Source organism: Camponotus vicinus, unplaced genomic scaffold (assembly GCF_025532165.1).
Source record: "Camponotus vicinus isolate PSW18456_S1 unplaced genomic scaffold, iyCamVici1.0 SCAF_5, whole genome shotgun sequence".
Lineage (NCBI taxonomy): Eukaryota > Metazoa > Arthropoda > Insecta > Hymenoptera > Formicidae > Camponotus > Camponotus vicinus.
The window spans coordinates 19177997-19204087 of record NW_028141977.1 but is presented as its reverse complement, the minus strand read 5'-3'; the positions used below and the strand labels follow the sequence as shown (position 1 = coordinate 19204087).

General features: G+C 34.0%; 1 protein-coding gene across 6 annotated transcripts in view; it reads left to right on the top strand.

Annotated features, from left to right (window-relative positions):
- The window catches only part of Rho-6 (serine protease rhomboid 6), a 170031-nt gene that overhangs the window by 29377 nt on the left and 114563 nt on the right, over nucleotides 1-26091 (top strand). For 2 of the 6 annotated variants that reach the window (XM_083100888.1, XM_083100887.1), the window contains exon 1: nucleotides 23999-24313. The exons of 2 other annotated variants lie outside the window; for them this stretch is intronic. The gene's annotated coding sequence lies outside the window, so the exon portion shown is untranslated. Of the gene's footprint in view, nucleotides 1-23998; nucleotides 24314-26091 lie in introns of those variants that run through there. 2 more of the 6 variants (XM_083100884.1, XM_083100883.1) reach the window with 1 other exon arrangement.

The following is a 26091-nucleotide window of genomic DNA, read 5'->3' as shown; positions in this document are numbered from 1 at the left end:
GTCGAAGCTAGACGAGATCCATGTCCAAAATATCCTTCGTTTTCATCAACATCAAATTTATTCTCTCTTTCTCTTCCGCGCATATAAATAACTTATGGATAGCAATCCACGAAATATGGCAATCAATCAAATAGAAAAGATTTTATACAGGAATATTTTTTCACAATTGTCCTAGTTGCTTTAATAATGTATTTCGAAGATTAGAAAGTCAAAAATTTTTCAATATGAAAATTCTTATATTATAGTATATCGTGACAATCAATTAATCTTTTCCAGGTTAAACAATCAAATGATGAGGCGTTAAAAATATTGAGAATTAATGAAACAAGCGTTTCTTTGACGTATAGTTGCATCGTGTATCTGTGCATTCATGCTTATAAATTTAAAATCCATCATCGGATATTCGGCATTTATTAAAGCGCGATATGTGAATTCAAGTATGATACAATCCTAGGAAGCGTACTGTGGAATCTTCTTACGCCGTAACGTTAAAGGGTTAAACGACTGAACGTCGAAGGATAAGGTAGAAAAGTGGATCGTGCTTCGTTCGCATTCCGTAGAAATTGAGCTTGTGGAGAAACGCCGACGTTTTTATTAGCTCATTCTCGTTTTTCTTTCCGCTACTTTTCGCCATCCCCTACCTTCCTTCCTTCCTTCCTTTTCTCCCTTCTGCACATTTATCGTGTTACAAGCTTATCGTGAATAACTTTCGACTACAAATAATAGAGTATTATCGCAAATACAAACGTATCTTTTGGAGAAAAAAATCAAACATATGTTTAAAACAAACGATTATATAAAAAAAACAATATTATAAGAACTTTTTGAGAAAATCGGGTTTGAAAATTTAATGCTTTTGCATTTTTTCTTTTAAGAAAAGTACATCTAATATGTAATACAAATACATAATCTGAATATTTTTTTTAGAATACATTGCAAAGGTAAAAGCGTAATTGTATTATCCAGCTCCTTATATCTTAAATAAGTCTTTTTCCTCGGTGAACTTTTCGATTCGTAAGAGTACGTGTGTGTGATTATTTATAAATTGTTTTTATAAATTGTGAACTTTCTTATTCAGCATTGTTTTATTACGTAGACTTTCCAGAGTTCCCCGGGAAATGGGTGCACTGTAATCCCACTTCTTCGTTACATTTTTCTTTTTCTTCTGTTTTTTTTTTGTTCTCGAAGCAGAACCCACGATCGCTTCAGGGAAGCGGCGAGTCCTCCCGTCGTGACTTGAACTCGCATAGGTTCACCGGGCGCGTTTACTCGCTCCTTCATCCTCTTTTTCCTCCTCGGCGAACTTCTCGGTAAAGTGCCGAAGTAATATCGACGAATTAGCAGCGACCGATAATATCGTTCCTCCGTAACCTTTCATTGGCACCCGCGATATCCCGGAAGTCAATTTTGACTTTCTCCATTTTGACGATAAACGTCTGCGCTAAGTTCGATAGTCCGTCACGCGACGCTGAATTTTCCTCTGCGAGATATGCAGTTGCGATTCAGCCCGGTTGCACCCGCGGAATCCTCCCTCACCCTTCAATCTAATTTGGCGCGGTGCGAAAGTATCTTACAATCAGGGAATAAGATTTTTATCCTCCCAATCAGACGGAAACTTGAACAAAAGCACCCGCTCCCGAATAGCGATAGTTTCTATAGACGAAAACCGATTCATCGATCATAACTTGGAGATTATTATTCCTTCTTTTTCTTCTTCTTCTTCTTCTTCTTCTCAAGTCTAAAGCATATTGCCTTTTTATCTTTTATTGCAACAAGTAATTAAATAATTATTACCATCATCAAAATAATAAGATAAAATACGTGAAAAAAATTTTGAAAAAGTTATATTACTTTAAAGTAAGTTTTATGAGCAAGAATTGATATATATTAAATTTTTATTAATTAATAAACATTGTTTTCTTTCGTTCGTTATAAAAAAACATATTTGAACAACTTATTACATTGACATTAAAAGGAGACTTATTACTCACTCGATCGCGAACTCGAACTACTTGATGCTGAAAACTAAATCCCTCGGACAATGGTTGATTCCATTCGATCACGTGAAAAAAATTCAATCAACCCACAGCAACTCAATCAACTTTCACGATAGAAAATAAAGGTATCAAATTGATCGGTATATTCCTCTTCCGACAAACTATACCAGAGAGTAATGTATAGAAAAGCTTCGTTCGGATTTAAAAGCGCGAACTAGCATGGAAGTATTGAAGCGTATTTTACAGAAGATTAATTTCACAGAGAGCGGACGATACAAAGCGATACGACGATGAAATTAAGGCTGAAACTTTTAGCAATAATTTTTTCTTATCAACAAATAATAATAAAACTAAGGGCTAGTGAAATGTGTAGAGAAAGAATGAATTATATCTATATATATTGTCTAAAAGTCGAAGTTGCCTTATATTTAAAAAATACTGGAGCATTTGGATCAATGTGTACACTTGATAATTTAAATCATTTGTCATCATCATGCTAGTATATTTTCAAAATAGCTTTGATTAATAAAGCCACATTTATTCCTTTTGACTTATTGTTAATTATCAAAAGCGGATGGCAAGAATGACATCTACACAGGCAGAAAAAAGAGCGAAAAAGCTAAAGTAGGATTCAGCAAAAGCCGGAATAACGATGTCAGTTCGGTCGAAACTAGTTTCCAAATAGTTCGACCGGATTGCCAATTGGTCGTTAGTCGTAGGGGAAAAGACTCAAAGGTCGGCTTTGGAGGGATGTACATATGTACGTACGAGACTACGAACTATGGTGACCGCCGATGTGTGAAATCGGCGTAATTTAAGCAGTTTCACGCGAGATGAAAGGGGTTTTGGCTCGCGCGGGGAGGGAGAAAGAGTGTAATTACGAAATTCCGTGAAATTAGCGGTTTTATGCTTTGTCAGATTCTACATGTGGGATGTGATATTGCGCGAAATGACACGAGACATCTATGATGAAAAGACGTTTTGAATTGCACGTTCTCTTAACTCGTTGATATTGTATAATCGATATATCTATACCAAAAAAATTTGAGATCTCTTTTGTATTCTTTCTTTTTTTCATAATATTCTTCCAATATTTCACAATAATACACAAATAACTTTAATTTTTTTTCTTTCCTCTATAAATTTAATATAAAATTATTAAAATACTATCAAAAAATAATTTCCTTAACAATCTATGTTAATTTTATTAACAAAACGTATTATAAAATATTTTAATTGTGAATTTATCAATCAATCTGGCAGTTTTGTTCTAAATGTCTTTTTTATTATATTTATCAATTAATATTTTAACAAACTGTACCTCATTTGTTGAAAAAAAGATATTAATTATCTATTTGAAGTAATATTATTTTTCACGTGTAGAAAAATTGATATTTTTACTTAATTTTTTAAGTAAAAATTGGAAATTGCTAGCATTTTCCGCTTTTTTTGAAACAAAGAATCCGAGACTTTAGAATTGATAACGAAGCTGAAAAAAGGCATGCGGTTTTATGCTGCTGACTACGTCAAAATAATATTTCATTTCGCTTTTATAACGAAATATAACGATATATAACGAAAAGTTGTACTTCTAACTGAATCGATTATGTTTTCACCATGTTCAAATATATAGATTGTATATCATGTTTTCTTCAATTATCTAATTAATATAAAAAAATCTAATTAATATAATGAACCATGCTTGCGAGTGAAATTTCATGTTCAACAGGTATGGTGTTTTAAATAATGATGATTTATTAATAATTAAGAATTTCAAGTTTTTATGAATAATATAAATTCTATTGAATTTAACGAAATTATGCGTTTAAATTAAAGAAATTCAAATTTTTGTATTTTTTTCAAATTAAAATATATATAAAGCTGTATCTATTTGCATGTGTGTGAGTTTGTGTGTTTTAATGCGGCCTCGTTTGTATCGCTAAATAAAGCTTAAAATTATTAACTTAATTAAAGAGTAACATGTTCAAGAAATAAATTTTATAAAAAGATGGGAAATATCCATATATTTATACTTTTATAAACTTAATTCTTTTACATTTAATAAAATTTACTCCTTTACATTTTTGCAATCAAGTGAATTTTAAACTTTGTTATTTACGTCTCGCATCTGTCGGTGATGTAAACGGCGTCAGGTCAAAACGCTATTGCTCTCACGTCGAAGTGAATGCATTTTAGATGCAACGTAAAAGATATTGCGCCGTAAATCGTGCTCACTCTCTGTCCACCAATCTCTTTCGCCGCCTTGAACAACCGCAGAAATTCCCACAACCTGTTAGCGAGGTAGTAAGACGGCAAAACGGTAAAGGGATGCATATTGGCGAGCTTCTCATCGACGTTAATTAAGAAGCATTAAGAGACTCCGAGAGACGCCAGTCAACTGTAATATCTGTCGGTCGACAGCCTAAGCGCGCCGATCTTCCTCCACGAGACTGACCCAGATTTCATCCTGCTTTTGCTATTCATAACGCATCACCTTCCTACTCAAGACTCTATTTACACGCGTGTGTATATCGCTCAAAAGCTTGCCAAATGGATTCTATCTAAGCTTTGCTTTAGAAAAGATAGTTGTTTGTTACAGAAACAAAAAATAATTATCTCGGAGTTTTGAATATACAATTGTTTAAAATATTTGTTATAAATAAAAATACTTGTTAAAATAAAAATAAAGATCTCGCAAAAATACAGTTTTATGATTTTTGGTTTTTACATATTTGTTAAAATAAAAATGTAATTTTTTCTCGATATATTTTTTTTTAAGATTTACATTTTATAAACAAATAAATTTTATATATTTGTTAAAATAAAAATTATTATTTCGATGATTTCGACACAAACAGTTCTTTCATCGTTTGTTTGAATTACTAACGAGATATTTACGATTTGGTTCACTAATACGTAAAACCAATATTTAATTCATATCTTTACCTCCGCTAATGCACATTGGAAAACCAGCATGAAAACATAATATAATATCATTGCGGAATGGAAAAGTAAGAGAAGGTAGAAGAGAAAAGGAGCAAGGGGAGATTAATCGTCTCCAAAGCGGTGACGCGATTACGAGTAAATTGGATCTTTCCTTTCGTTCCGTTTATCCTGTCTCTTTCCTTTTTTTAAAAGTCGAGGACAAGAAGGGGAAGAGGCCGCAAACTCGATTGAAGTGGCCATTAAACTGCCGGGAAGTAACCGCTCGGACTCGACTTGTTTCGCGAGTTTCCGACAGCCTTTATAAGCGTTTCTGCGCAGATCGAATGGCAAATGACATTAAAGTTCGACTGACAATAGATAGATATTAGAGCACAAACTAACAAAAGTGGCGATTGTTTTAATAGGGTAACATCTCGATATCACTCCGTTAAAACATGCACAGCTATTCAACTTTGAAAATTCGAAGGTTTTGGGCAAAACGAGCCTCGAGATTATAATAGAGAGCTTCTCGTGAAACTTGAGAGCAGTTCATAGATGACAAAACTTTATTCTTCGGTTAATCTTAAGCGCGCTTTACTTAAGGAGAATCGTAAGTTAAAACTTTGTTACTTTGTTGAGATAATTAATATTGAATGCTGAAAAAAAGTTGCAAAAACAGGGTAAGTAATCAAGTTTTCGTTGGTGAGAAAGTCAACGTTGGATTAATCGAAGAATATGATTATGCAGACATTTTTCGCCGACAATCTCAGATGCGCGCATACGAATTTTATACTTGAAAATATTAAATTCTTATAATCTGGACAAAAATGAGATGTAATTTTAAGATTTAAAGGAAATACCGTGCATCGCCAATCTCTAATAAAAATTTCGCCATTCAATTGAAAGTTCACGTCGTGAAAAAGTCAACTGTATATAAATAGATGTTGAATATCTTCACGGGGATGCAGTGAGGCTGAAAGAGCGTGGAACGTGCGGAATTAAAGATTAAGGTTGAGCATGTCGACCTCGAGGAGAACGAAGAAGGAGAAGGGAGAAGGGAGTTTACAACCTACAATTCACGTCGTGGTATTTACTGATCGAAAGAAAGACGAAACAGGCTTGTTTATTCTCGAGCTCGGATAGGAATCCCGGGAGACATGTAAATAGAACGGAAACACCGGCGCGTTCCAGTTTGTTCGGCGTAATTCGGAAACGATTACGGAGGTCTGAGATAAGGCAAGATATATGAACACTTTCTCGTTTAATTCGTACGATTAGATCCGTCCTGCTACAAAATTCGTCGGTTAAAATGCTCCTGTTGGTTGCCGCGGAAAGTCTCTAGATATTCAACAGCGAAATCGGAAACATGTTTATGCGAGGAGGGAGAAGGAGAGGAAGAAAAGAGGGAAGGAAGAGAGACGATGCTACAATTTCCGTGATTGCTCAACCGTTATATTAATTCGAGACACTAATATTGACGTGTGGATTACGTACATATTGCACAGAATTTATGGAGCATTCGTATTCCAGTCGGATTTTACGCTTGGTTTGAGCACGAAGTGGAACATTTATACCGAAAGTTTAAGATACAAGAGAGGCTAAAGAGAGATGGAGATAGAGAGATTTAATGATACAATAATGCTCAAAATTTAAACGAAATTTTAAACTACTTATTAAAACATAAAATTATATAAATTTCGAGATTTAATAGTAAAAATAAACTTTGCATCATTATCATGAGTTTAATTTCGCATTCACCTCAATGTTCGTAACAAGAATGAACTCAAAAATATAAATATATATTACAATTTTGTTTTTCTATTAATAAATTGTCAATATTTATTATTCGCGTTCCGTGCGCCTTCTTATCGTTTAATTTTGATGGACATTTAATTTTAAAGTTAGGAATATTTCACTCGATGCGACATCAGAAATTGATGGCACGATCAATCGACACGCGAATAATTAATAGAGCCTCCTGGACTATTCCAATGTTCATGGATTAATGCCGATTCTGTTTGCAAAGCACGGAAGCGCGCTAGATAAATCAATTGCATCTCATCCCGCGTCTCTCGATCTCTTCCGTATAATATTTATTAACGATAAAGCAAAGAACGAGGGAAACTGGGTTAAGACGGAGTTGAATGTTTTATCAGGATGCCCAATTACTGTAAGAAGGTCCCAAGGAAAAATCCAGCTCGCGGGGGAAATTGAATCTTTCGAAATACCTCCCAACGTACCGTGCTTGGACAATTTTTCATGCCGTCGCGGTAATATTTCGTCTCTCTCTTCTCAGATTCGCGGCGCGAAAAGAGTAGATCGGCGTGTGCTCTTGCACACAGCAACACAAATCGTCGCAACCGTAACGACGTCCGTCGCGTAGCGGCGTCTGTAGTGGAAAATTAAATTTACAGAAGTGCAACTGAAAGTTTTATTCCGTCGACGACGACGACAACGACGGCGACGAAGGGGCGCATTAAACCACCGGTGGCTTTTGAAAAGACTCGCGTTCGCCGGCAAGAAAGATAGCGCGATCCTCGGGACAAACGCGGAGGGGAGCATCGATCGGGACTTCTGGCTGGCAAAGTTTAGAGCGAGTACTATAAGAGCGATTATCGTAAGCGGAGGGGAGAGGAGGGACCGGAAGTGATCAACGTGTCGGTGGCACCGGCCGACAACGCGTCGGGACGGCGCTTACGCGTTTTCAGAAACGCACAATAGGCGGTCACAAAAGGATCGCGCGCTGGTGAACGGAGAGCCTTCACCACCAGCAGACGTCATAATTTTCCGCGGAGAATTCGCCGCCATTCGCGGACAACGCGGCCATGCTCTCCTTTTTCCTAAGCTAGGTTCTCCATTTGTCTCGCTTTTATTAGACGTTTGGAGCATTTCGCAATATTGCGCTAACTTGGCGCGGATGTTTAATCAGTAAACATTTTCTCGGGGAGCAAATTATACAGAGTGTAATATGAGGATCTTACATTAGAGTCGTCTTTTATTGCAATTTGAAAGGGAGAAAGAGAAAGAGGAAATTCGCTCATGTAAGGATTTTATTTTCCGAAGTTAAATATTATGGTACAAACATTTCACATAGTGCCTTTTGTTATCTTGGACGTTCTACCCTTCGCAAAGTGCGCAAAAACAGACGGTTTAACGTAGAACGTAAAAATCAATGATGTAGGAATGAAGCAATACGCTCCCGGAGAGAGATAACGCTCATATCTATGTTTCTCTGAAGTAATAATATTTTTCAGACTCATGCAAATGGAATGAATAACAAAAAAGAAGCTACATCGAGTATTATGTCCCATATAATTTTAAATATTTGGTATATTTTTTATGTATTCCTTCAAATACGATTTGCGCGTTTAATCTTAATCAAACGTCACTTTTCTTCAGATTGCTTTAAAAATGTTTATCTTTTGAAATATTTTTTGTGAATATAGGAATATCTATTATTTTATATTTTTTTATAATTTTTTAAAAGGTATATAATTAATATTTAACAAATATTTTCAAAGAATAGTTTACACTCATCATTAATATTGGATCATATATGTATATTGGACAAATATAATTTTTTCTACAAAAAAGGGTTTATACGTTTTTAAAACATACATTATAATAATCCTGAGGCGAGAGATTTGATATACGTTCAAACAAATTGCTAAAAAAGTATTTCGTGTTCTTTTATCTTTTTTCTTTTTCCAATTTTCGATCCGCCTGATCGTTTAATCGACCTCAGGAATATCGATGGTCACGTCATTTCAAATAAATCGAACTCATCTAAAGCTCAAAGTACACGCATATTTTACTTCGTTGAAAAGAACTGGGAGTGTTTTTGCAGTAACAATTTAAAATTTGTTATTAAATTTTTTGACTATTTGATATTAAATAGGCTAGTAAAAATAATTTTACAAATGAAACGATAAAATTATGATAAATAAATTTAATGTAAATACGGAAGAAAAGGAAGAAAAAATATCGAAGTTCCGAAAATATGATGAAAAATAACATGCAAAAACGGGAAATTGTTAGTACAGTTTTAAAAATATTTTTTTTTAATTTAAAAAAAACGCTTAATAGCAGTAAAATCTGTTTAGTTTGAAATAAATTTAATTTAACACTCACCGATATGATACTCCGTCGTTATTTGACACCTGCTTGGGCCTCTTCTTCTTCCTTTGCCGCTTCTTCAGAGCATTCACAAGACACTCGCGAAACACAAGTAATTTAATCACGCGCGCACTAATTAGCAATATGTGACAATCGAGCGGTACTTTATACACACTACCGAAATTAATCACGCCCAACGGACGTTTTATTATATTACGAAAAACTACAATATACAACTATTACGAAAACTATACAATATTCGAAAATTGGATATCGCCCGACTAAATTTATACTAAATTTATATCCCACTCGTTGCAATAATGCTATTTTTACTACTATCCTACATGTTTTTTAGAATAATTTTACGTCTCGAATTTACATAATATAAATGAATAAATATAAGTATAATTATGTAAACTATATGAAATGAATAAATATATAAAATCAAAGATAAATATCCACAGAATGCAATATTCGAAAATATGTATATTATCGCTTTGCCGAATATTCGCATGATTCCGATCAAATAAATCTCGCGGAACAAGCGTTTTGATAAATTACATTGATGTATAAATGCCGAATATATATATAATTATATGGTTAATAAAAATTAAAATACGCAGTTAATAACGACGGTATTTATTAATTAAATACGTCACAATGCCATTCGACAGCAGAAATCGATTCGTTCCGTATTCGAAAATGACATTGGTAATCTCATTTTGCGAAACTACGATATTATGAGAGTCGAATTTATAGCTAATTAGGGACGCGATGTCGAAAAAAAATATGAGAAAAAATATATCCAAGCATATTTAAAAGAATAATTATCGTAATAAAATAATGTTCTCTCATAAGTTTCATTATTGTTGATTTGATCCTTGTTAAAAAAATATTTATATACGCGAAATATTGTTTCGATAAATAATCATCGCACGATATCCAATATACGAATTACGCATTAATTACAAGAGTTATTTAATAACGCGGACTGCTAACCGTTAATTATAATAAACATTATCATATCTAGCGTTTCCCGATACGTTTGATTTTTCGCGATCACGTTTCAAGATATAATACGACGATATATACAAAGCGTCTCGCGCTGTGCGACCTTCTTGATCGAATCTCGCCGTGTGACTGACAAGCCCAAAGCTACTATTATTTGTTATTATTATTTTATGAAAGGGAGGTGGAAAGAAAGTGATTGTAAGAAAGAGAGGTGGGGTGCGTCATGCTACGCACAAGATGAATGAAGAAGGGGGAAAGGACAAGAACCAAAGGAGACGAAAGTATTATTATTATTCAGTTAATGTTTATATATTAAGAAAGATGTATGTATTGTATTGTCCATCAATAAAATTCTTTTATTTTGACCTTTGAAGTGAAATTCGATACATTGAGTCTTTTCATTAAATTAATTTTTCTTATACATGTTATAAGATAAATATACGAGATATTCTGAATTATATTTCAATTGTCAACTATTTTCTCAATTTCATCAATTATTTTCTTCATAAAAAATATTGATAAAATTATAATCTTTTCGTCTCTCTGCGCATTTTTTCCCCTTCTCCATATCATTTTATTGTAGTAAGTTTTGTCAACAAGTATATGTAAACAAAAAAACGTACGTTACTATTTCTTACAATTTTTAAATATAATATTGGGCGAATGTATATCCTTTTAATTTTAACTTATATTCACACTCTTAAGATCTTTTTAATACATGAAATTTTCTTTTATCGCAACATGACAAAATCACATGTTAATGTTGAGAGCACTGTACAATCCTAATCATTAGTATGTGAACATAATTAATCGTATTTTTGCGATTAAATGATAATGACATTCTAAAAAAAGCAGTAAAGGAAAAATAAAAACAAGGAAAGGAAATATCGGGCAATGATTAAACAGTCGGAGATAAGCAATTTATAATTTATTGAGCTTATCATTTATCACTTTTATAAAATTACTCTTTTATTTTCGAAAAAGATTTTTAATAGAAAAGGAAAGAACCAAAAATAAAACATTCAATTTAAAAAGAAAATATAAAATATATTCAATAAAGATATTTATATGATAATAATTAATTTTTCTGCATAGATGTATCTAAAATATATTTTAACATTATTTAAGATTTATAATTATTTCAAGTATTAAAAAATTAAATTTAATATATTTATTCATCCTATTTTATAAAAATTTCAATATTTTTTTAAATCTTATAGATATACATGCATTTTACAGACCATAATGTTGTTTTTTAGATTTTTTTATTGATTTACTTCAATTTATAACATTGTTTATCGTACAATAATTTGGTTCTTTTACATAGCCTTTTTTACATAGCCACTTCTATAAGCTTGCTTATTATAATCGAATTTTAAAATTTTGCTCTTTCAAAATACTAAAATTTTAGTGGTCATCATATTTTTTCATTTTTCTTTGTATCTCTTCTTTTTTTATCTTTTTATCTTTTTCTTTGTTTCTTTATTGATTCTTCTGGATGCTTTCGACCTCGACCTTTCTTTCTATATTACAAACTAATCCACGATTCTGGGCGATAGGAACATGGAAATCGAGCATGGAAGCGAGCCGATTGAGAGGTTTCTATCCAAATACCGCTGTTTTATTTGACTAGAAACTGCGTCGTCTGTGTATGAACAAAAAAAAAGAGAAAATGAAACGAAAGGAGATTGAAATAAATCGGCTTGTAAATATCGATAACGAATATCGTTGAAACTTTGAAATTGGAAACTTAATAATTTTTATATAAATTTTGACTATTATTTGTTGTGTGTGTGTGTAAGGGTGTATGAATATTATTAATTTCTTTTATTATCTCGTAACACATGTCAGCCTACTGACATTTTCGTTGATGAGTATTATTGGCAGATGGTGAAATTTTTTTTCTATAATATATCTCGATATGACTTACCTTTGACGGGAATTTACCTTGTATTTTCCAATTTTGTATCACATATTGATTTTATATCGTTCGCCGCTTTATTGCTGCCGACGGGGTTGCGAGTTCATAATCTAAATTGGACGTCGTGTCCTCTCATCTTGATTCCATATGCAACGTGTTATAGAATTCCGATGCAGTCGGCCGATTATGACGACGATTTTCCGCGTTTCGGCGCAAACGGAAGAAATCGCGGACGGAATATCAATTTTAACGAAATGCCGATATCTCTTGTTATTTATTGTAAAATAAGATGATATTTTTCCTCGGTCGCTGTCAAGCTAAATTCACTCGCTCGTTCGCTCGCAGCAAAATTATTTGTACAGAAAAAAGAAGGGCGGAAAATTTTATCATACCTAGAACAATGTCACCATGCACGATCAAAGAGAATCGCAAAAGAGAAAACAGTAGCGGTACATCAGACTGACTTGCACGTGGAAATACATTTGTCTCCTGTACTTGTTGTACTGATAAAACGCGAGTGAAAGTTGAAAATATCTGTTTGAATATTACGTTAGTGCAGTGCACTCACCATTTCCTGTTTTCAGAGTAAATGTAAGATATGCAAACCAAGTATATTCGTCTATGATATTGCTTTTATGAACATGGCCTTTTTCGAATAAATCTCCAATTTTCTTTAAAATATTATATATTATATATATTTACAGAGCTAAAAAAGATATTCTCTTAGCGTTATATTTCTACGTAACATTTAGCGCTCGCTTCGAACTCAATCTTGATACGATGATCTATCATTTGTGCAATTTTGCAATTATGTGACAAAGAAAAAGAAATTAATAAATTTTGAATAAAAATATTTTTTTAAAAACATTCATTTTTAAAATTTGTTCTTATATTTATGTACATTTATATATTTTGTCATTAAAAAATATAAATATATATTAAATAAAAAACAATCAGAGGCCAACGCAGATTTTATGCGCACGCATTATGTAATAACAAATAAAAAGAACAAATACAATGTATATAATTTATTCTAACATCGTTCATTTAATAAACGCGGACGTTTCGGCCCTTTTTTTGGCCATCTTCAACGCAAATGAAACCAGACAGATATACAGATAATGTCAATCTATAAATTCAAGCTGAAGTAAGACGTTCTGACGTTATTAATGTCTCTCATTATATAATTAAATTTTTCCGAGACCGAAGGTAAAAAAGGCACCGCAAAATATCCAACCGCTCCGTCACCCATGTTATCCTCGATCTTGTCTTTATTATTTGATTTATGAATTAAAAACTTTAAACGTTCGCGTATGGTCTGAAATATAAAATTTAAGGGGTAGTTATTATTTATAAGAATCTGAACAATAAGATTAAAATTTTTCTGATGGAAATTAAGATGAGACAGAGAGAAGGCTCTATCCGTTAAACCAATAATCGTGCCCTTCTTTTGGCAAAGAGGATGCTGTGATAAAAAATTGAAATATCTACCAGAAAAATGAAAAATAATATTTTTTAAATACAATGGAAAATTGGAACATATACATATAAATATATGTTCCAATTTTCCATTGTATTTAAAAAATATTATTTTTCATTTTTCAATGATGTCAATAGAAACATGAGAAATTATATTTAGTTCATGAAGCTTTCATATTACATGCCTATTCACAACGATTTCGGCGATTATGACGTAGAGCTGTTTTAAATTTGCACGATTGTACATCAATAAATACAAGTTCAGGAATACAATTTCGATTGGAATGCAATGACAAGAAATGCAACAAAGAAAGAGAGAAGGGGTGGGCAGAGGGTTGTTGCGACGAAACGAAGAAGCAAAGCAGGATCATGAGCTGCGCGCACGGGAAGAGTAGGAAAAAGGGCAGCGATTACACAGGTGGATGAAAACGCGACTCTGACCCGCGTACATGTAGGCAGGAGCTCTGGGTTAGTCACATATTTGCCGATGTACGAACGACTAAAAGCTTTTCACTCGCGGCTCTATTTTCGACCCGTAAATCGTGTTCCGTTACCGCTCTCTCGTACGTACGAAACAGCCGCGGCTCCGTTGCGTGCGAAGCAAAAAGACTCGTTCTCTCTTCCTCCTTCTCCTCTACCTCTTTCTCTTTCTCTCGAAAAAGCTCCAGATTTCAGTAACATACACGACGAGTTGCTTCATGTGTGCAAGCACTCGAAACTCGGTATTTTCGTGAATATCTCACCGCACACGCGCTGACGTAATGACAGTGGCAGGCAAACAATTAAGGTACTTAGGATCGATTACGTCAACATCGGTTAGCTTTAATCGTAGTTAGTTTTAACCATAGTTCTCATTCTCATTCGTTTCTGATCACGGTTTTTTTTTCTAGAGAGAAAGGCAGCGAATTATCGAACTTTATTTAAAATTAATTGAAGGAATCGGATTTTGAAATTTTCAGATTGACTTTAAAAGATACACGATCAAAGGGATTAAATAAATTTAAATCAAAGGAGAATATTTGGAGAAGAAAACACGCGGAAAAGAATATATTATTTCCAATATAATTCATGAAACTTTTAAATGCAAAAATAATCTCTTTTCCTGTCCTTTTTCGTTCCTTTTTTGAGGCAAGAAATACGTCTCTTATTTGTTGGTTGATATTCGAGATGTGAGTAAATATAAACGCCAGAGAAAAATATGATAACATGTAATGTAATGTACATACGAATTGTAAGCATAACTTTCAATATTGATGATGAAGAAGGTAAATAGAAATTTTGATTTACTCGCACACGTATATCTCCGAGATTCAATTCGTATGCGCATAGATAGATTTATAGAGAAAACCCGAGATATTATCTCTTTGCTTGGACATTTGTAAATTAGATCACTGATTAAATTGCTGCAATGGATGTAATGGAATTTGCGGTCCCAACATAATCTCGGAATATGATACACCCTTCGTCTCGTGAAAAGCATCCACATAATTTGTCGAATGGCATAAAAATGAAAAGAATGATAGGATTTATCTTGACCCAATTAGAGAAGTTATAAAATATCCGCATACCGATTATATACGAAATTCCAATAGTTTTTTTTTTAATTATTTTTCAGGAAGATCATCGTTTGTAACACGGTATATTGAATTTTTAATAAACTAGTTATTTATCGATAAGTAAAAAAGTGTATTAAACATCAACTATAATTAAAGGTGTAAATATTTCTCATAACAGGTATGCAGAAATAATATCTTTCAATTAATACACAATAAAAATTGTGCGTCCATATGTTAAAATTTTCTTGTGTTACCACGTTTTGATTAGTACTTTAATGTAAAATTAATATATAACCTATATGTTATTATTTTTATAACGTTTTCATGTGTTACATTTATGTCAACTTTATAACTTAACACTTTGTATATGTCTCTTAGAAATAGAATATTATTTTGAATATTTTTAACATAATCATTTTAAATAATCAACATGTCTCAAAGTCAGTTTAACATTCTAAGAAAAGTTAAAGTGAATCTTCAAATAATCTTGAACTTTGACATACAAAAATTATCAAATTTACTAAAATCAAATGTTTCTATTACAAATAATTTAAGTTAAAATAATTACTATTATATGTAAATGTCCTCAACATTTCTTACGAGTTATTGTAACTATTTTTCATGTAATTTTTAATTAATTTGTATGTTATTTTTACATTACACTTAAAGTTACAATAACAAAAATAAATGTAAAGTATTGTGTCAATTATTTAACATTTTTAGTTTGTCAATAAATAATATACGAAAATTAATTTACGAAAAATATGAAAGAATATGCTTATATATGCGCGATGAAAAAAATTAAAAGCACATGTATATTCCGACAGGAATGTGAAATAAGAATAAATATGTGAGCGAATTAGATTATGTTATTTCGGCGATAATACATAGAGAAATATTTTTAAAAATATTTTTTAAACTCACGCACTCTCTCATTTTCTCTTTGAGCCATGTTTTATTTAATTAAATTATTAATTTATCCAAGGCGTGTGTCACGCGTATCCGAATTATTCCCAATTATATCATTTTAGCGTACTAAACGTAGTAAACGTGCAATTTTGGAATTTCATTTTAATAATCCTAAACGTGAGGAAAATTTTGTGCGCGCTCAGGGGCACCGGATAAGTCGCATATTTGCCGACGTAGGAAGTACTAAAAGCTTTTCACTCTCGGCCTTATTTTCGGTTCGTGAATCGGATTCCGTTACTGCTCTTCAGACTCGAATTAAGATAGCGTCCGATGCACCGTCGAATTAAAGAGCGTTGAAACGTCAAAGAAGAATGATTATAATATTTTTATATTTCACTTCTCTCTTATTTTATTTACATGATATTGCACATAGAATATTACGATGGAACCCATGCAATAGGGACAAATAATAGGGATGTAAAATAGTGCGATAGCGTAAAGTATAAAATAGTATAAAAGCCCGCGATAACCATTTAAATATTCGCAAAGCCATCTGTTCTTTGAAACGTTTTTAGATAAATATTCCCGCTTTGAGCAATAGCCGCTTTGAGCAGCAACTGGATCAGAGTCAATTTATGAAAAAAAAAAAATGAAAAAAAAAGAAATCATCGCGTGATGCGAAAATATATACATGTCTATGTGTGTATGCGTATATATATATTCGCGGTTCGCGCTATTATATTCATAAGCGCGTGAAAACGCTCGGAAAAGCACGGCAACGGTAGGTCCGGGAAATTAAATCGAGTTCATGCGGTGCTCGAGGACGAAGCTATATATGGCTCACGTCGGATCGCAAATTATATATCGTGCGTGGAATCGCATTAAAGCGCGGCCAATCGCGAGTGAGTGGCTACGCCGCTCTTTTTTTTTTGTCCTCTCCCGTGGATCATTTCCAATCGAGAAACGTAGCCCAGAGTCTCTCGTTATTCGGGCGAACGCGAAATCGCGAATAAAAGCCGATCGGACCGGAGTTTCGCGAGCAGAACGATCGCTCGCAGTCGAAATTGAAAAGGACGCGGCGAGCCGAAAAAGAAAGAAAAAGAGGAAGATTATTGTCGAGAAAGAGGAGTGAGAGAGAGGGGGGGGGAGAGGGAGGGGGGAAACGGTGCGAGCAATTATTCTCGCGAAAAAGACAGGCCGCGTTATTAAATCGTGCAATTTCTCATCTCTCGGCGCATGTCCGCTCGGACAGAAGCCGCGGAAAGAGAGATAGATAAATAGGAAGATAATGCCGTGAGATAAAGAGGGAGACGAGAGGGAAATTAACTTTTTCTTTCTCGCGATTTTCAGCCGAGGATCCCCTCGATTCTCGCCACGCGTCTTTCACTTCTCTTCCCGGACTTTTCTGTTCCCCCGGTAATTTCCCTATAAATCCTGTCCCGTTTAATCAGCGCGCGAACATAACTTCACGTTTAGCTATCAACCACGTCTAGTTATTTGCTAGCTAAAGGGTAGGAGAGGAAACGTCGAGTCTCGAGTGTCGAACGAAAGTATCTACATCGGAAGGCGCTGAAGGGTTAAAGCTCTCACACTTGCAAATTGTTTTGCGAGTGTTGGGGGTTACGCAGTGTCGTGTTCATAGCGTAATCATCGAACGCGAGGGCATCGAATTGCAATCTCGGTTTCCAACCCCCGGTTCCATTTCCGGTCTCTCGTACGTTGTACGCTTGACGTTACACGAGAAACGCGCCATGTGTGCGTTGCGACGTGCGTGAATTCGCATTACTCGCTAGCGGTTCGAGTGTAGCAACGATAACGGGTGCACTGTCGAAGCAAGGGTAGATTCTCGGCGTTCTTCGTGGATGTTTGAGAGAGATAGTAGGATGTATCAGCAGGCACGAACCGCCAGTCTCGCTTTGGATATTCATTCTCGAGGCTCTAATCTCGCATAATGTACTGGTGATTTAATAGCGGCGCACCTCCTGCGGCATCGCATCGCGATAATCGCGTTTGCGACATCGGTGGGACGTACCGGAGACAGAGAGCGGGCTCTGATGGGCCCAAAAACGTACATCGTAAACGTGATGAAGGTCGTACTTAGGACTTCTAACGGCGGAGATGAAGGATGCGGGAGGTTTAAATAACATTACGTGCACAAAGATATGATATCTACTGCGATATTCAGTTTTATGTAATCTCATTGCTCACGAAAACGCTTCTGTGGATAAGATTGGGGATGCAATATCGAGCAAATGAGATAACATAATGACTCTTCTCAATCACGAAATTAATTTTTACTCTTTGATATAATAATTTATATTCAAATATTAAATATTTATAATAGTTATTTATAGATAAAAAATATAATAGCTATTTATAGAGAATTTTTTTTTTATTTGTAAAGACTGCAACAAATAATAAATTTATCCTAATAAAATAATATGATAAATTTATAATAATAATAAGAGAGAGAGAGAATGTATAATATCTTTTATCATTAGAAATTCATTGTACATTATCCAATAATGTCAATTATCTGAAAATGATCTTATCTTTTATTATCGGATCTTTATTGCTATCTTAATGTTCCAAACTGGTTACAAATTTTCGTGACATCTCGTAATCCGATAGCGAATTGTCTTACGTATATAAAGCAAACGTTAGATTCACGTTGACAGCCGCGGAGTAGAACTAGATATATTCCGCGACACTTTCCGAGAACCATCGGCTGTCCTGTAGGGGAAGCGCTCGCACCCCCAAGAAGAGATTTTGAGCAGAAACGAAGTTCTCGTAATTTAGCGAGCTTGTGAATATCGACAGGCGCATCTCTCCTCTTCTCCCTCTTTCTCTCTCTCTCTCTTCAACTTCTCCACTTCCACCCCCTCCGCTAGTACTCTCATAAAGTTCGTGGCTGCCGCTTCGTGTCGCAGTTGACACAAATCCAAGCGGACGACAAGCCGGAAAGCTTTTTCGTATGTGTGTCGAATCGAGGTTAGATTCGATGCCTCTGGCTCGCTATTAACGAGATCGGCCGGATACTACCCTCCCGCTCCATCACTCTTCCATCCCGCCGCCATCCCGTTCCCTTTTGTCCTTTTTCGCGCTACCGCGCGCGCATTCCTCTTTTGCGCGTCACGTTCGCCGGATGAATGATAATTTACGCGTGCTCGATTCACCGCCGGTGGGAAAAGCTTTTTCTTTCCATCCCTTCTCTTTCGTCCATCCGCCATTTCGTCGGTAGCCACGCTACAGGGATGGATCAATGTGAAAATTAATGAAATATAGCTTCGGGACATCGTCAAAAGGCTCAAATAATTTTGTTTGGGAACATTTTTCAATATAATGTTATATATTTTTGAATATATGTGTAAAAAAAAGCTCTTTCGAGAGAGAATTAATATATTTATAGATTCTACAAATTTTAAATTCCAGATTAATTATATCAGTAATAATTTAATATAAAGAAAGAATCGTTTGATAGAGTCGTTTTTTTATTATCATATATAGTTAATAAAATTTTTAGGTGCATGAGAACTGAATTTTTTTAGAGTTTTCAAACATATCTTCATTGTTCCCAAAAGAAAGATATCAGTTTCATCGAATCTTGAAAAAAAATCACCATCCATCCCTAGCGCGATATGATCCATACATGCGTGCTATAACTTCGAAAGTGATTCATTATCATTTTGCCTGTGCTCTGTGAATGCAATTCTTTTTTTCCTCCATTCAACTGGAAAAACCGCGAGACAATTCCTCGAACATTCGAGCTAAAGGGTATTCGCGCTTTTTCGCGAGATTAAAATTATAGAAACGAATTGCACGCTTGTCAGTCACGCCGAGAATTTACGTTTTCATTTCGAGACGAATATCTGCATAGTGTTTTCGAAAAAGAATTATATCGATAGGATCTTATTTTAGAGATTTACTTTATTTAAATCCTCTTCCAACAAGTGTTTTTTGTTGAAACAATTATTACTTTTTATGCTGATTTATAATAAGGTAATTTTCAAATTTTTTTCTTGCCCAATCTAAAGAGTGATTTTAATTTTAATTTTAATGGTTTTTAATTTTAATTTTACCCTTTGTGCTAAGCAACAGTATAATCTCATCTTCCTATATTTCTTAGTCTTTAATGTAAAAATATATGAAAGTATAATATTAAATAGCTCGATAATTAAACTTTAAATTAAATTCCTGCTAAGAAAGCGATTACCTGAATATAACTTAAATAAAAAAGATGAGATTCTATCTTATTCTACAGTCGCTAGAATTTTTCAATAATCATATTTCTGACTGACTTACTGACATTCTACGTCACCAATATATTGCGGCAAATGCAAGCAGTTTGCTCCGCGTCGAGTTGAATGTCCCGACTTCGTCTTTGATGGAAGATCTGTCCGTGGTAACCGTATTGAAGAGCGAAACCTCCGCACGAGATTGAAAATTATGAAAACCTAGGGCAAATGATGTGCGAACGCATAAAGAGAAGGATTTTGAACCGACTTGGCGTATACATAAACTCTACGAAAAGTCGTTGTAACGCGCATGTTTCTTCATTGCATCAGCTATGCCTTTCTTAGATTTAACTAGATTTATGTGGCCCCGTTTCCTGGTGTTTCTTTCACCGCGAGAGCTGAAAATATATGGAAGCTCTCGCATATACGAGCTGTACAGCATGACGTGGAGACTCTTTGTTCGGTGCATGATTGAATAAAAGCTTTCTGCAGGAAGTTAAATTAACGAAGAATCTCAAAACGGAAAGCATCATTAGTATTTAACAGGAATTTATCGTGATCTGGAAATAGCATTTTTTAAATATAAATATTACATTTCATGAATTTTGTAAAGAAAACTGTCAGATATCACAAAAATGTAAACGAAATTTCCTTAAAAGATACAAGCAAATAAGAGCATTGTTACAAAAATTAGGATTAATATAATATTAATGTTGATATAAAAATTAATAAAGAAAACTTTATTTGCTTTTTATTTACTTTTTATACAGTACGCTTGTATTGTTTTTTTATTATAATTGCGATTTATCATTTAATGCGAATGAATTTATTAAGAAAATTTGAAAAACTTATTTTGACTCTGTAAAATCTTAGGGAGGAACGTGTAAAACGAGTTATCCCATTCTTCTCGCATTGTTATTTCGTATAAAAGCGAGACTCGCTGTTTCGATTCAGTCGATAGGATAAAAATGGCGCGGATGTGTCGTCGCAACGTGTGTCGGTATTTATGTATGGGTGTTTGCAACATTTATATGGCCAACTAGTAGTTATTGCGGCTTAATCTAATGTGGAAAATAGAGTAATCTATGCGGACTATTGGACTATGATAATTGGGATTACGGATACGCACATTTGGATGCACGTTGCGTTGCAGTACAGTGAAATTCTGTAGTTAACGACATGTTATTATAACGCGCGCATGATAAATCGACTGGCAGAGTAATTGCATTTTGCAATGCTTTTCTACGCGCACGTCTAAACGCGTGTCATGCGTTGAAAATCAGCTTTAGAAATTTATGCAATTTTTATCGCAAACTTTAATAAAACTGATGCTTTTAATCCGGAATATCGAACGCCAAGAGATTAACAATAATTATATATTGACGTGCATAATAATATAAATTATATATAGCCAGATATTAGATTAACTATCTATAATCTAACTAAATTATCTATAATCTTTATTAAATCGCATATTGCGATAAAATTATCGCAATATGCGATTGACTTGACATTATAAATTGGATTTTTTATATTATTATATACATCTCAGTTTATGTATAAAAAAATCTCGATTTTTTTTATAGATATCCCAAATTATTATATAATCTCAAATATATGATAGAATGTGAGATATAATCATGATTGAATGAAATTAAGAGGCCAAGTGCGATACTCGTGTAAAACTTGTGAATTAAGAAAATAAGCGTTATCCTTAATCTAGGAAAACGCAAGAGTTTCGCGAGACCAATTTTATGTATCTCCGAAACAATGACGCAGGTAAAAATAAATCTCCGCTTTTACTATCAGCGTACGTGGGGAAGGTACGGAACAAGTGGTTCACTTACGACCGCGAGTAAATTAATTTCCGCAATTCCGAGCGTTTGTCCTTTTTCGAAACTTGGTTGCTCAGACATTTCGTCCGCGCTTTCGCCGTTTCGAATGAGCCACCGTTTTCTCCTCTCCACTTCGGGGAATTTGCTCGTATTTTATGAGATGCTCGAGTTGGAAGTCACGTATTCGCGTAGTCGCATCGTATCGACGTCCCGTGGAGCGGTATTAAAAAGGAAAAAAAACAACAGAAAGAGAGAGAGAGACAAGAGAGAAAGGAAGAAAAAGAGAAACAAGTCCGGGCATTAACGACCCCTTCTTTCGCGGAGGCCGCATTTCAGCCGTGCACGTTTACACCGTACCTCTTATTAATTTCCACGATGCGCATAATCCAGCCGGAATTTCCTGCCTCATTCTTTATTCCTTTCTCTCTTTCTTTCTTTTCGCGTCTTCTTTCTTGCTCGCTGTCTTGTCTCTACATTTTGTTCACTCGCGAGAGATTTGATTCAACCTACAGGCCTCTTTAATTAATAAATTAGAGACTTGGGAGCGAGGAGCGAAGATTAAATATAAAGGCTAAAGTAGAGCTAAAGTGCCATGACAATGATTTTGAAATAGTTATCTCTTGGATATAGTACGTATGCGCGCGTTTTTTTAATCATTAATTCCATTTGCTATTTTTTTTTGCATTTTCAAATTTTCGATTGTCAAACATAATCTTTTTATTTTATTTTTTATTAGAATAATTCGCTTTGTGTAGTTAAATAAATTTTTACCATCCTAATCGATTTTTCCTGAATAATCCGCTTGTCGTTTACGTTCACATATGCACAGGATATATAAATGAGAAGGGAACGCGATGACAGTCTGTCACATTGATTATAGAAATTTGACATTTCCGTAGAAAGCTTATGTATCCGTGAATAAGGTTCTTGCAGCATCAGCTTGTTTGACGGCGATCCCTTTCAATCATTTGGCGATCGTTATTAACTTGCTAGATATTTATCTACGGTGGAACGCCGGTACATTTTTTCCGCTATACATAAGAGAGATATTAAACTCTATCATCGATTTTCTACTTTTCTATTTGGTGCCCATTGAAACGCGCGGAAAAAAATAGAAGCGCAAATGCAGTCTGAAAATTGCATACATATATATATTGTGATTCGATAACGATAGAATAATAAAATAATAATTGTGGGCATCATTTTTATATATAAACATATCGCGTGACATATAAACTCTACTAGGAAAATAAATAAACGTATCAAATTTATGATTGTCTATACCAATTGTTACATATTGATGTTTGCAATTTATCTCGCAGAGCAGATTACTTGATTGTATGGAAACAATAGTTACTATAAATAATGTTTACAATACGTATAGTTATGGATTTGTCAGTTCTTGCTTTTCTCTTGTTATTAGGAAAATTGCTTATAATACATTTAATTTAATTTTACATATTTCAATAATCTCAACTTTCATCCGTTTACGAAATTTTTTTCCTTCGTGTAAATATGTTTCCGCTTTTTTTTTATTTTTCTTAAAATAATTTTAACTAATTACATCTTGAGATATACTTTTTATACGAAGTTACTTTATTTGAGTTATACTAAGTTTTTAACACGTATATATGTATAGCAACATTCTCTTTCACTTTAATATCAATTTGTTTGATATTAATTAATTAGCTATCTTGATATATATTTTTTATCACATATTTTTACGTATATATATTATATATTTTAACTATATTTTTCCTCGATATTTTTCGCGAATACATAGCACCCGCGCGTGACGTATCTTGTTATAAGAATGTTTCCATCATTTTTTCCGTTAAAAAAATTTTTCCCGTACAAACGCAAAAATTTGCCCCTCTCTCCCGCCCACCCCTCCCACTCTTTTCATCGACGACCGCGTGACGGCGTCTCGCTCGCGCCGACTGCGCGTGCTGTTGACCGGTCGTCATGGCAACCTAGCGACGAGTCTACAGTGGCCCAAGGTGGATGGACTGCGGGCTGGCGCGCCTGAACAGACAGAGGAGAAGTCAGTGCACGCGCGGACGCGGAACCGGACGTGTACGTTCGTACGTTTGACACACGCTCGCTTCTACCGTTCTCTTTTTCTCCTCTTCTCTTTCTTTCTCCCCTTCTCTCTTTCGCGCAGTTCTCCCCCTCCTCCTTTTCTCCCGATCGCGCCGCGATTCACCCCGCGTACGTGTTCATGGTGTTTGTGGTCTTGCATCCAGCCCGTCTCCAGACTACCAGAAGGGAGGCCGTAGTCAGTCGCTGACAGTGATACTATGGAGTGATTCGATCGACATCGTAGCAGGTGAGACTATATGGTTAAAAAAAGGGGTAACGAATTGATCAACGTCCGCGAGGAGCTAGATTGCTAGTCGAGACGATTCGGGATTTTGAAAATATTCTTCGTACGTTTATTTGTATAGATAATGACGTTAATAAGCGTAATAAATATGATTCAACGCGTATCTTGATTTTGATGAAATGTAACTCATCTAGCTTTTTGCGGACGATGGTGAATTAGGAACTAATGATTTGGCTATTGAAAAAAACGTGCCATTCTTTTAATTCAAGTTTTAAAAACCGTGTGATTGTCAAACAAGTCTAAGTTGCACATTATTTATCTAAGTGTTCGAATATGTTTACATGCATTGTTCTTCGTAACAAATGCGAATATGTCGTTATATTTAAAATAATTATATAATATAAATTAAAATAATTAAAATAATTATATAATAGTAACTTTTCATATTAAAATAATTTTGACATATGACAGCGTACTGTGTCTGACTAAGGAAATAAAATAAAAAAATTTGTTTAGCAGAAAGATTATTTCAAAAATAAGAGAAAGAGGGATAAAGGGCGTATCATGAAAATTATCTACGAGAAAGGATAATTTATATATAATTTAAAAAGCTATTTTAGCCTGCGTAGAGCTTAAGCAAACAGTTTGCATAATTTACACGTGAATGTTTTTACTTGCAAATGAAAAAGGATACTTCGAGAGAAGTGTTCTTTGCTGCCGCCAAGTAGATATAGTCAAATAAAGATCAGACACGCTCTATACTCGCGTGTAAATCGCATCGCTTCGCGGAATTTTAAGTTGCTTTACGTCGCGAGATTTTCGTCTTCCGCTGTTGTTTTAATAAATATTCATATCTCATCCAAATATGCTATATGTTAGGAACGTTGCCGCCTGCGATGTTAAACGTAGAATTGGTTTAATAACGATTGATGAGCGAGCTCGCGCTTCGTCCGAATGATGACTACGCATGTTGTACATAATGTTTTGTAAATTCTCGCACATAAAACGCTATATACACAGTTGTATATACACGGAATAATGTTGGATAAAAAAGAAATTTTTTGATACATGCGCGTTTGTCGCTCGCAACGGCACGTTAAATTGCGCGAATTTATCGACGATAGAATAATCCAATTATTTAAACAGTCAACGCGTGTTACGAAAAGTTTATGAATAAATTCACACATGTCGATTGTCAAAGACTCTTAAATGAAATATTATCATTAAGTTAAATGATTTACAAAGGTATACATTAATATCATTGTTTTCGAACAAATTTGATAAAAATGAAACATGGGAAAGAGATAAAAAAATTTATAAAAAGATAGGAAAATTTGATAAAAAGATCAGAATATTACAAAAAATATATAATCGATTTTGTTTATTATGTAAGGGATAAAGATTTATATATGATAACATATATGTACATTTTTTGTTTTTCACAATATTTGTCGAACGAAATTCTAACGTTTTGTTACATGACGTAATGGAATACGCGTCCACGATTTTATACGTGTAGAAATAGAGTTATTTGCTCAAATAACAGTAGTACCTCGAGTTTGCCAAGTAGTAAAGCAAGTTGGTTTTTATATAAAATGTATTATAAGAGTTCAAGTTAATTTTCAAAGAACATTTATAGCTAATTATTCGCCAATTTAAGTATTTTTATTCCGTATATTATTTTATTTAAATAGGCTTTTATTTAGTCAAGAATATAATCTTCACAGTTACTTCTTGCGTAATAAATTAATTTTAAGTTTCATTAATCATTAAAAATATTG